This window comes from Schistocerca americana, chromosome 2 (assembly GCF_021461395.2).
Source record: "Schistocerca americana isolate TAMUIC-IGC-003095 chromosome 2, iqSchAmer2.1, whole genome shotgun sequence".
Lineage (NCBI taxonomy): Eukaryota > Metazoa > Arthropoda > Insecta > Orthoptera > Acrididae > Schistocerca > Schistocerca americana.
Window position 1 is genome coordinate 616539060 of NC_060120.1, and position 13522 is coordinate 616552581.

Consider the following 13522-nt stretch of genomic DNA (forward strand, 5'->3'; position numbering starts at 1 on the left):
TTTCATTTTGTACAATTATGTAATTGATGCATATGTATAGGTTTACAGTTGCCACATCTAACGAGTTGGCAACACAAGCTTTTGTGACTATTACATCATAGTTTGCTATGAACGGTACGCTGTTAACAGGATGACTCCACAGGCATTGTGGTATGGTGTACGCCATATTCTAAATATGTGCAATGACGCTTTGCTGATTTTGTGTATTTTTTGATGATGCCACTATGACTCCATTGCATTTGGTCACATTCTGAAACATTTACGCCTCATCATATTTTAAGCATATGTTCTCCATGTACATGAAAGTAATAACTTCCTTTGTAGCCTATTTCATTGTTTTAAGATGTAGGCTGTACACTAGGTGTATTTTGTTTTCTCGTGGTTTGCTGCAGATCTGAAGATGGTCATCGCTGACTGAAACCAATAGTCTAAGGACTAAACAATTCTATGATCGTAGACAGAAATATAAAGAAGTTATTCAGCTGTGTATGTTTGACAGACATGTTGCTAAATAATTTGACAACCTAGTGAGTTCTATGAATTATTTGATTGGTTATGGGAGCCTTTACACACATTTGCAAAACTGATGAATCACCTGTAACTAATTAACTAAGCTGTGCAGTACATACACTTACAATGCAAGCCCTGCATTCAAACTCAGTAGCATGCATGAGAAATTTCGTACAGCAACTTATTAACTCTCAAAATTTAGTGTCAGAATCTTTAAAATTTCATCAGCATGAAAATCTCTCTTAACAGCCACTACAAAAGCTGAAGTTCATTAATCATCTTTACTATCATGAGGAATATGTAACATGTTCGTTGCTCTATTAGCAATAATAAATGCGGCAAAATGTTTTGCTTTAGAGCTGCCTTAAAGTGCTTAATCTTTTTAGCAAAAATCGTGGTTGATTTACTTCAAGTGTTTACACACTACTTAATCAACATTAGATGGGTATAGGCTGTATATTTTAATATATGTAATATGTACGTGGTATATAAAGAAGAAACATTTTTACCGAAAATATCGAAATTTTCTTGTCTGATTTACTTCAAATTTTTAGATGATGCACTAATGAACTTTTACATAGGCTATATATTTTGTAATATATAAATATACATGTAATATATGAGGAGAAGCTTTGTTTCCAAAAATCTGGAAAAGTTCTCGATCAAATTACTTCAAATTTTTACACAATGCTCTGATAACATTCAGACACTATCAGCTATAGATTTTGTAAAATATATATAAAGCGGATATGTTGTCAACAAAACTCTCAAAATGTTCTTGCCTGATATACTTAAAATTTTTACGCAATACACCAATACCATTTGAAAGGACACAGAGAGAGAGAGAGAGAGAGAGAGAGAGAGAGAGAGAGAGAGAGAGAGAGAGAGAGTTTTATTTATTTTATTAATTTTTTTTAATTGACAATTAACTAGCTTTCTGTTAAAACTAACTATGCTGTGCTATGTGATTTTGATTTCTTTCTTGCAATCAGATTCAAATACGACAGGAGGGTGTGTAAACCTTTATTATTTTGCCTCCTTAAATATATTTTCAAACAAAAATTGTGTACACAACAGTGTATGTGTTTGTTGTCTTCCTCACCCATCAATTTTACAGAAAACAGGAGAGTTGTATTTTTGTCTTATCGGCTTATAATTAGAATACTGCTACGGAATCTGAATCATCCGAAACTTTGTAATCCTATCCATTCGAAGGTTAAAACTATGCCGAATACTGTCATTGAAGCTACTACCCTCGCAGATACAGCTGCTGGAGAGGACACTCTCATACCCGATATATATATGTATTATCTTGACTGATTTACTCATTCATTTTAATGTTTTGTTTGTAATAACAATAAATAAGGCTCAAGGTCAGAGAGAGGGGTAAGAGGGCAGAGTGGGGGGCGAGTTGGAGAGGGGGAGGAGTTAAGCATGTATATAAAATTCCCACACACATTTAACAATTGCGAAGCATTGTTGGGTTTGCTAGTGTTTCATATGTATAAATGACCAGCATTCAATTATAAAAGACAATCACACATACACAACATAGTAGTGCATTGAGAATAAAATCTTGTGGTTATTTTGCAATCTCTCATTAAAATATCTATAAATTTTTACATTAGTTGTCAATAAAATACATGAATATGTTGCCATGTCTGGTGCTGTAACATGTTCATATTTAACAAAAATTAAAATATTTCTTAAATTATTGCACTTCATTGCTTATATAACAGAATTTATTGGATAATGGTCAAGGACATGCATGTTGATCTCGTGCTATGTTTATATGTGGAGACTTCATAGTAATGGCAAAGATTGTGACTTATTCTAAGTATATATTGCATGACTGGTTCATTTGTTAATTTTTAATAAACTATTACAATTAAAACATTTACAATTTGAGAAGTACTTTCACATTCTGTGTTATCTTTGTTGTGTCTGATTTTTACATAGCAGGTTTGTAAGGCATGTTATGCTTTTTTGAAGAAATACTATTATCCATCTCCACCTTTCAACCTGTTTTTGCACAGCAGAATAGTAATTAAGTAAGGAATAAAATTTTGTTGGTAGGACTTGGACGACGCTAAGTGGAGCATGCCCGTCAAGGATGCAGTGATGGCGTAACCAGTGTCATCACTCAGAAAAGCCGAAGCACAAACAAGCAGGGAGCTCATTGCCTCAGACTGTGGAAGGGAGAGTGTCAGCAACACCTGATTCAGCACTTTGAGAAAGTTCAGAGCAGGCACAATGCTATCCTCTGAACAGGGCTACGTGTAGTAACTACACTTAGGCATGTCACAAGAATGCATTTCAGGCTGCAAACTTTGCAAAAAAAAATGTTCTGACACTCTGAAACAACACATTAGGCCAGCCAGGAATGCTGACTGACTCAGAAAATAGGAGCACAGTAAGGTGGCATCAAGTCATCGACTGCTATAAAACCTTCTTCTTCCTTCCATTCAATCTGAGTCTTGCCACTCCATTTGGATCACTGATACCAATGTATGGTCACCGCTACTAGTTACAGAATGACTTGGTGAAGACAACAAAGTTTTGCTGCCCACCACCAGCTTGGAGTCATTGCTACAAGTCTGCAGCTGTCTTGATGTGGAGGGAACTTCAACTCTACAAGCTGCATTCCTGCCAGTTACACCTGTGACTACCTGAAGATGAGGGCAATGCTAGTCTTCCATGAATGAAGAACCAATGTGCTCACGAGCTGTTCAACTTGAGAGCAGAGTGCCTGTGCTGCCACTCACGGGCAATACAAGTATTGGGACCAACTTTCGAGCTGTCCTGTGTCTCTGTTGGGTCTTCCACCTACCCACCATCACGACAACCAGCAACAGGTGCATGGTGATTTCTGGGGGCAAGCCTGAGTGCAACTACACTCAACGAGAGTGCTGAGGCTCTGACAGATGTCCACAGCCACACCAGGCCGCAGAGACATGCTGGCTGTCGCACCCTTGTGTGACAGGGCTGCGGCACAAACCTTGGACTACGCCAGGGCGCTACCCTGTGCCTCCGTGTAGTGTGGGTACAGCACACCCACTGCTAAGCCAAATCGAGAAGAAGACAGAGTGATTGTATAACCTTTGGAAATCGATGACCATTTATTGAATGATGTCTTATTAGTGCCCTGTCAAACTGCTGGACAACACCTCCACTCTACAATCCTACACCCACGTAAGGAGGCTGCATTTGGTGGACACCTACATTATTAGTGCCTCCATCTCACTGCTGTCTAGAAAGGGAGCAGCCTCCTATCCCACACTTGGAATTTTTCCCCTCAATCTCTATGGTTAGTCTGTCTCCAAGCATGCCTGCACTCTGTTCTCGGCTCGTCCACCTCAGCTAGCTGGCCCCACTTTGGCTGGCCAGCTGTGCAATCAAGTACACTTGTCACTGTCTTGTTGAAAGTTCCTAATCTTTCTTTTAATCACCTAAAATTTTTTGTCATTGTCATTGTTTCTTACCATTAGCAATGTAGGAGAAGATAGATTGCTACTTACTGTAAAGAAGACACATTAAGTTGCAGACAGGCTCAATTAAGACACTTGCACAAAGCTTTAGGCCACAACCTTCATCAGCAAGAGAGGAAACACACACACACACACACACACACACACACACACACACACACACACACACACACAGTGCACTGTCAAGAGTTTGTGGGGCTGGGAGGTGGAGAGAAAAGGAGCAAAAAAAAGGCAAGCAATGGGGTAAGATGGGTGGACATATTGGTAGAGAACGGCAGGCAGAGGGTGGAAGACAAGAATGGTAAGGAGGTGATACAATGTGGGTGGGGGAGGGGGAGGTAGACAGTGGGTCATTGTAGGTTGAGGCCGGAGTAATTACGTGAGCGGAGAAAGTGTTGTAAGGATAACTCCCACTGCGCAGTTCAGAAAAGCTGGTGGTGGAGGGGATGATCCAGGTGGCTTGGGTAGTGGAGCAGCCATTGAAGTCAAGCATGTTATGTTCTGCTGCGTGTTGTGCTACAGGGTGGACTAGTTTGCTTTTGGTTGGAGTTTGGCAGTGGACATTCATCCTAGTGGACAGCTGGTTGGTAGTCATAACTATATAAAAAGCTGTGCAGTGATTGCAGCAGAGCTGATAGATCACATGACTGCTTTCACAAGTGGCCTGGCCTCTGATGGAGTATGATAAACCTGTGACAAGACTGGAATCGGAAGTGCTGAGTTTGTGGATTGGGCAGGTCTTGCACCTGGATCTTCGCAGGGAAATGATCCTTGTAGCAAGGGTTTGGGATTGGGAATGGTATAGGAATATGCTTGGATGTTGTGAAGGTTGAGTGAGTGACGGAACACCACTTTAGGAAGGGTGGAAAGTATCTTGAGTAGTATGTCCCTCGTTTCAGGGCATGATGATAGGTAATCAAAGCCCTGGCAAAGGATTTGGTCCAATTGTTCCAGTCTGGGGTGGTATGAGTGGCAAAGGGGGCGCTCCCCCAGACCTAGTCCACAAACAAACCTGCTGCGCCATTTCCCCTCACAACCTGAACCGTCCCACCACCCCCAAGAACCAGCCCCGAAGGAATCCTAAAGTGGTGTTCCGTCGCCCACCCAACTTGCACAATCTCCGGTTCCATACCTGTGCCACTCCCAATCCCAACCCCCTGCTACAAGGATCATATCCCCATGGAAGACCAACGTGCAAAAGCTGCCCAATCCACCTGCCCAGCATTTCTTATTCCAATCCTGTCACAAGTTTATCCTACCACATCAGAGGCTGGGCCACCGGTGAAAGGAGACATATGGTTTATCAGCCCTGCTGCAATCACTGCACCGGTTTTTATATTGTTATGACTACCTGTTGGTAGTCATAATGCAGCTATCACTTGGGGTGAAGCAGCCATCTGGAAGGGTTGGGGAAGAAGAAGGGGAAGGGATAGTAGTGTACAGCTGTCCACTAAGATGAATGGGCACTGCCAAACTCCAGTCAAGAACAAGCTAGTCCACTCTATAGCACAACAAGAAGCTGAACATCACACACCTGGATCCTCCCATTCACCACCAGCTCTTCTGAACTGCGCAGATGGGAGCTATCCTTACAACACATTCTCTGCTCCTACTACCCTCAGACCCTCCACCCGACAGTTTCCACTCCCTCTGTCCTATTGTCTCCTCCCCATTTTTGTCACCCACCCTCTGTCAACACACCTGCACACCTTTCCCCACTCTTCTCCTTTTTCGTGATTTCCCTAAATCACTTCAGGCAAATGCTGGGATGGTTCCTTTGAAAGGGCACGGCCGATTTCCTTCCCCATCCTTCCCTCACCCGAGCTTGCGCTCCGTCTCTAATGACCTCGTTGTCGACGGGATTTAAACACTAATCTTCTCCTCCTCCTCCTCCTCCTCCTCCTCCTCCTCCTTTTTCACTCCTACCTCCCTGCCTCAACCTCCTGACCCCGTGCCTGTTGGCATTCTACTTCCTGCACACTCTGGCAGACAGCATTTTTCTCTCCCCCCACCTAAACACTGCTGTCCCTTCCCCTTTCCAGTGCCCTCCAGATTGCTGCTTCCATCCCAAGTGATTGTTGCATACTGGCCCGAGCTGCCGAATTTGGTGGTCATGTGTGCTCAAAGTGTGCTTGCTTGAGCGTATGAATGGTGTGTGTGTTTCTCTTTTGCCGATGAAAGCTGTGGCAAGAGCTTCGTGTAAGTGTCGTTTAATTGTACTTGTCTGCAACTTAAAATGACTTATTTATGGTAAGCAGCAATCTGTCATTTCCTACTTTGCTGATATTCCTACCTGGAGTTTCTATTGTTTGATTTCTTGCAATCAGAATATGCATTAGATACATTGTTACTTCCTAGCCTGAAGAAAATTAATTTATCATTTATTGTTCATGTCACAATGGTTCACTGCGTTTTGTAGCAAAAATGTCAAAGAAGTGAATCTATGTGAAGGATACACACGAGAATCATTGGAGTTACTACTATTTTTACTTAGTGATCCTGAGGATTCTGAAACAGATAATGAATATGTTTCAGACATGTGGGCACTGAGTCATGTTTAGTTCTACATCATGATAATAGCAGTCCAAATAGTACCAGTGTTTGGAATTGAGGTTTCTGGTGGATACCACTGTTGTTGACTTGCTTCATGTTCATACATATGGAGAACCTGTTGCAGGCAGCAGATTGACAAAATAAAACACAGAGGAAGACTACCTCCTTTATTTATTTGCCACTGAGATGTTAGAGTGTGTGGTTCAGCAGTCAAATCTGTATGTAGAGCACTTGAAACAAAAATGGCAATCTGGTCAGACCGTGAGACAACAAAGAACTGGAAACAATTAACTATAGATGAGTAAGTGGAATGGTATGAAAACCTTGAAGATTATATTTGTGTTTCCATAAGTAGTGTACTGCTGGAGTACAGAACCTGCTCTAGGTCAACCCGATATATCAAAGTCTGTGACATGCAGATATTTCAAAAAGATATGTCAAACTATTTTTAAAAAAATAGCAGTAGTATGAATCCTCCAAGACAGCATCCAAATCGTGAAAACTTCACTAGGTCATAACTCATAACTTTTCTAAACAACACAAACTGCCAATGAGGTATTAGCTGTGAATGAATGGAAGATATATTTCAAAGGGATGTGCATTGCTCAGGCAGTATATGCTTTTGAAATCAGGTAAACAAGGGTACAAATTGTGGTGTGTAGCAGACTCAAAAACAGGCCATGTCACAAAATTTGTTATTTGCACAAGGAAGTCAGACAACAGGTCTACAGACAATTCTGTAGAAGAGTGAGTAGTCATTAGCCTGAGCCGTGACCTGTGTGTAGCGTTTGACAACTTCTTCACCACTGTGAACGTAATGCTGATGTTATTGATCAGTTGCATCTATTCTACAGACACTGTGAGAAAAAAAAACAAGAAATGACTGCCTTGAGTGGTGAAACAGAAATGTAACTAGGAAAGAGGAGCAGTTCAATTCCAATGCAAACTTGGTACTGCAGCTATAAAATTGATGGACAACAAACCTACCACTATTTTGACTACCTCAGATGACACAAGACACACTACACTTGTCTCAAGAAAGAGCAGGGGTAAAACTGCCAGAACTGTAACAATATACAGTAGTGTAATGGGAGGCAAAGATCACTTCGACCAACTAAGAAAACGTTATGCATTAGATCAATGTTCACATAAGTGGTGGCATCATATTATCTACTTCTTACTAAATGTGGCAATTCTAAATGCCATTGTATTGTACAAAATGAATATAGGTTAAGAAAAAAATTAAGATTAGTTTAACTTTCAAGTAGGACTCTCAAAGCAATTGACAGATTCGTTCTCATCCTGCTCAAAAAAAGGCCATCCACTAACCTTATAACCAAGAGAAAAACCTTAGCAGATCATGTGCATGTGGCAAAAGTGGGAGATCATATGCCTATTTAGGAAAAAACACACAGACGGTACTGCATGTGTTCTACTAAAGCGTGAGGCAAGACAACAAAATACATATGCAGCTCCCGCAGAGTGCCCCTGTGTGTACATAGAACCATGCTGCCTCCAATATAATAGACAATAAAAAGGTAAAGTTGAAAGTCATTTGAACATTCATTTGGGAAATATATATTACTTGTTTACAGGCACTTAATTTACTATGAATATAAATCATTTGGAAAGAAAGTGGAAATGTTCTTGAAATAATGTTAAATAAATACACAAAATGCAGTTGATTTTTCACTTGAAATGGCAACTTACAACAGCTGGCAAAAGGGTCAGTGGGAAGAATACTTACTACCTTAGTTTTTGTCCTAATTCACAAAAATTAAATATAGTCAATTTGATAATAGCTCTAATATTGTACCAAAAAAATTAACTTATGTGAATTGCTACAAAAATGTGCCCACAAAATGAGTTAAATAGTTAAAATTGATTTATCTGTCTTCTTATAGGCACCTTTCATAGAGGTTTTCCTTTCTTTCTATCATCTGATCTGGTGGTCAAGTGATAAGTGCATTTCTGGAGATCATATGGTCATGGAATCAGTTCCCAGTCTGACCACGGAATTTTCAGGATTCCTTTGACCTAACTTTCACCTCTCAGAAGGGAACATCCCTATCGCACCCCCCTCAGATTTAGTTATAAGTTGGCACAGTGGATAGGCCTTGAAAAACTGAACACAGATCAATCGAGAAAACAGGAAGAAGTTGTGTGGAACTATGAAAAAATAAACAAAATATACAAACTGAGTAGTCCATGCGCAAGATAGGCAATATTAAGGACATTGTGAGCTCAGGGGCGCCGTGGTCCCGTGGTTAGCGTGAGCAGCTGCGGAACGATAGGTCTTTAGTTCAAATCTTCCCTCGAGTGAAAATTTTACTTTCTTTATTTTCGCAAAGTTATGATCTGTCCGTTCGTTCATTGACGTCTCTGTTCACTGTAATAAGTTTAGTGTCTGTGTTTTGCGAACGCACCGCAAAACCGTGTGATTAGTTGACGAAAGGACGTGCCTCTCCAATGGGAACCGAAAACATTTGATCGCAAGGTCATAGGTCAACCGAGTCCTCCACAGGAAAACACGTCTGATATATTCTATACGACACTGGTGACAGCATGTGCGTCATATGACAGGAATATGTTGTCGACCCACCTAACTAGGACACTTGGCGAATGGGTAAAAAGATTCTTCTACCTTGCCCGATTTAGGTTTTCTTGTGGATGTGATAATCACTCCCAAAAAAGTGATGAAAACATAAGAGTTTGTCACACAAACTGAAAATAAAAAGTTAAACTTTTCACTCAAGGGAAGATTTGAACCAAGGACCTCTCGTTCTGCGGCTGGTCGCGCTAACCACGGTACCACGGCGCTCCTGAGCTCACATTGTCCTTAATATTGCCTATCTTGCACATGGACTAATCAGTTTGTACATTTTGCTTATTTTTTCGTAGTTCCACACAACTTCTTCCTATTTTCTCGATCGATCTGTGTTCAGGTTTTCAAGGCCTATCCACTGTGCCAACTTATAACTAAATCTGAGGGGGGTGCGATGGGGAGGTTCCCTTGTCAGTAGTGAGAGTTTGCCAGGAGCAATATGTGGTTCAAATCCCATGTTAAACTGTAGGTCCCCTTTCTCCCGTAGGATTACTCAGTTATCTTAGGGACGTGCAAGTCACCAAAATGTTACACAATTGCAAGACATGCATCAGACATTGAGTCTCGCAGAATTATAATTGTAATCGTATTTCTTTCTGTTCTCTAGTTTACTCTCACATTAGCTTCACAGTCTACTCGTAGAGCTGTCACTTGCAACACAAGTATAAAATCTACTCTGTGTAATGTATAAAATTTTACAAGATATTGCTTGAAATGATTCATCCTCTAGTACCAATTTCTGGGAGCAATGAGAATCGAAGTTAAAGTGTAGGTTTTTACTGAAATGTTCCATGGATCATATTCACCCATAGATCACAGTCACAATGAATATTATTATGTGGAATATATCTAAAAACAAATATGATGTGACTTACCAAACGAAAGCCCTGGCAGGTTGATAGACACACAAACAAACACAAACATACACACAAAATTCAAGCTTTCACAACAAACTGTTGCCTCATCAGGAAAGAGGGAAGGAGAGGGAAAGACGAAAGGATGTGGGTTTTAAGGGAGAGGGTAAGGAGTCATTCCAATCCCGGGAGCGGAATATTTAAATATGTCTGCTTGTGTCTGTATATGTGTGGATGGATATGTGTGTGTGTGTGTGTGTGCGAGTGTATACCCGTCCTTTTTTCCCCCAAGGTAAGTCTTTCCGCTCCCGGGATTGGAATGACTCTTTACCCTCTCCCTTAAAACCCACATCCTTTCGTCTTTCCCTCTCCTTCCCTCTTTCCTGATGAGGCAACAGTTAGTTGCGAAAGCTTGAATTTTGTGTGTATGTTTGTGTGTCTATCGACCTGCCAGCGCTTTCGCTTGGTAAGTCACATCATCTTTGTTTTTAGATATATTTTTCCCCATGTGGAATGTTTCCCTCTATTATATTATTATGTGGAATGTTTTAATTGAACAAAAGATTACACAGATAATTTATAAATATATTTATATAATTGGCCATTCACAGGTTTTTGATTGATTGCTTATTTCTATTGAAGAACTGTTAAAGAGAGGAAGCATTAATCAATATTTTTGTAATCCATTTTGCTACCCGTCAAACATTCTATTTCCTCAGGCATATTGTTAGATACGCTGCTGTGTATTTCCTTCCTTCCCGTGTCCCGAGTTAAATTCAGTAGAGAGCAATGCATATAATTTGTCCTTATAGTACTGCATTTATGAATGTCATTGTTGCCCTCTAAGTGCAATGAACTGTTGAGAGCAAATTCAGCGTCCGCGCTCCTGGTCTAGTGGCTAGCATTGCTGTCTCTGGATCACGGGTTTGATTCCCGGCCGGGTGGGGATTTTCTCTGCCTGGGGACTGGTGTTTGTGTTGTCCTCATCATTTGTGAACATGTTGAGATTGGGCTGTGTAAAGATTGGACTGTGTAAAGTGTGTACAGATTGGGACTTTGTACAGTCACTGATAATAGCACAGTTGAGCGCCCCACAAACCAATCGTCGACATCAGCAAATTCAATTGGTGAATAAATATACTGTGGGGCAGTGGTTAATATTCATAACTGCCTAAACGCGCGCGCGCGCGCGCGCGCGCGCGCGTGTGTGTGTGTGTGTGTGTGTGTGTGTGTGTGTGTGTGAGAGAGAGAGAGAGAGAGAGAGAGAGAGAGAGAGAGAGAGAGAGAATCTGGCACTTGTTTTTTCCAGCCTCTTTTGTTGAATCTACACTGCATGATAAGTGTGTTGTGTGGGAATAGTATCGTCTGCCTTATTGACCTGCTTTGCAGGGCAGCCTGCACTTAACGAGCAAGAAATAATTTTCTGGCATGTAGGCTGCCCTGTGTGACAGGTGTGTAACATTGAAGTAGTATTGCTTGCTTCATCAACCTGTTGTGCAAGGGCTACACGTGGTGATGGGTTTGGCTCAAGGTGTTTTGAGACTGATAAAGGTGTTGGACAGAGAGGGGACAGGAGGGGATGGACAGAGAGAGGGGGAAAGAGTAGAAGGAGAGTCAGGAAAGTGGGGAGGAGGTGATAGACAGATATAGGTGAGAGGATGAGGCGGACACACAGTCGAAAGGAGGAAGTAGTGGACACTATAGAGGGGAAGGAGGAGATGAGTGTGACATATGTGTTGAATGCATACGCAGGCAAAGACATGAGGAAAATGTTAATTTCTTATAATGGTGTTGGAGTAATATATACTTTACAAATTTCTTTTTCAAAACTGCAAACTAAGGCAAAGACAAACTATAATATTTGTAGTTCTCCAAAAACAACAATCCAAGACCCAGAAAAATGTTTGAGTTAATTATTTTAGGTTTGGTACCATTAAATTATGAAGGTAATAAAACATATATTCAGAATTTTGAAAATGCTTTTGATTTCTATTATTTTATTTCTGGTTCCAAGAAGGGGTATGGGATAAGAACAAACTTGCAAAATTAAAGTTTGATTATATTAAATGCATTCTAATAAAGATATGGGAAGATTAGTACCATATTTACTGCTTAAGTTTTGAATTTTTATCTTTAAAACATTTGTTTTATGTTCAAATATGCCAAGGAAAACTATACAGCATATGATATTTACATAGCTGAAATATGCTCATCAGAATTTTTGTGGTATTTCTATTGTATTTCCTTTAAGATAGTTCTAAATTATATAAAATATCATTAGTTTTCCTGTTTTCTTCATTTTCTGTTTTGCAGTGTTATCCCCAAACAACACTAAGATAAAACTTAAAAGATACTTCAATAGTCCTAATTGCTTTCACAAATAATAACTGGAATCTCAACAAGACAAACACTGATAACGTTGTACCACATTGGCATTCACTAAAAAAATGTGAGTGTACCTAGGAAGTTTGACAATCAGTGCGGGCTGGCAGTTGACCCCGCACAAAAATAAATATAATATATTGCACCTAAATAGGCAATGGAATCCCTTACTGTACAGTTACACTGTAGACGAAAATAACTAGAAATAGTAACTACTGTAAAATACATAGAAGTAACCATCTTGAGTGAGTACAAAACAAACTGTAGGAAAAATAGATGCCAGGTGAAGAGTAATAGAACACAATTTTGAGGAAATGAAATTCACCTTAGAAAGAAGTGGTTTGCAAAACATGTTTTCGGCTGATTCTTGAGTATTACTCAGTCTGGATTGATAGAAGAGAGAGACTAAAAGCAACAAAGAGGGGCATGTTTCATTACAGGATCATTTAGTCGGTTGGAAATTCTTATTAAAAATGTTCAACAATTGTCAGTGGCAGACACTACAAGAGAGATGCATCACAGAGATTTTTACTGTTGAAATTCCTTCAGTGTATGTTCCAGGAAGATCAGGTAACATATACCTTGCAGACAAGAAAATCGTCAAATTACAGCTAATATTGTGTTCTACTGACAACAGTTCTTCCCACAAGCCATTCCTGAATGGAGCAGAGAAGAGGCAGCAGGTACTAGTATAAGAGGTGCCCTCTACCATACACCACGAAGAGATTCTGGAGTATAGGTGTAGATAATATTTAATAAATTACACAGTATTTTTACTTTTTATCAACCAAACTTAATGTTGATATTCTTCTTTACTGATTGCTAATAGAAATTCATCCTTTATCTGTTACGAGCAAAAAGTTTTCTTAAAATCAGCGACTGCCAGACAAAGCAGCAATTCTTACGCATTTCTTCAATGTAATATTTAAGTCAATCTTGCAAAAGATATGTGTCACTGTGTCCACTTCTAAAGCTAGATTTTTCCTTTGGCTGATTAACTTGGTGTTGATAGACAATATTTTGTGCGTTATGGAGAGGTAGCTGCTAGATTTGTAATTTTTATGTCTTGTTTGTCTGTTTTTTTGTGAAGTGAAATAATTAGAGCATTGATTCAGTTTCAGGGCATTGTC

At 40.0% G+C, this 13522-nt stretch overlaps 1 protein-coding gene across 1 annotated transcript in view; it reads left to right on the plus strand.

Moving 5' to 3' along the window:
- LOC124596556 (G patch domain-containing protein 11) overlaps positions 1-6712 on the plus strand; it is a 132757-nt gene extending 126045 nt beyond the window's left edge. The window contains exon 6 of the transcript XR_006978319.1: positions 2587-6712. The gene's annotated coding sequence lies outside the window, so the exon portion shown is untranslated. The remainder of the gene's footprint in view (positions 1-2586) is intronic.
- Positions 6713-13522: the final 6810 nt, after the last annotated feature.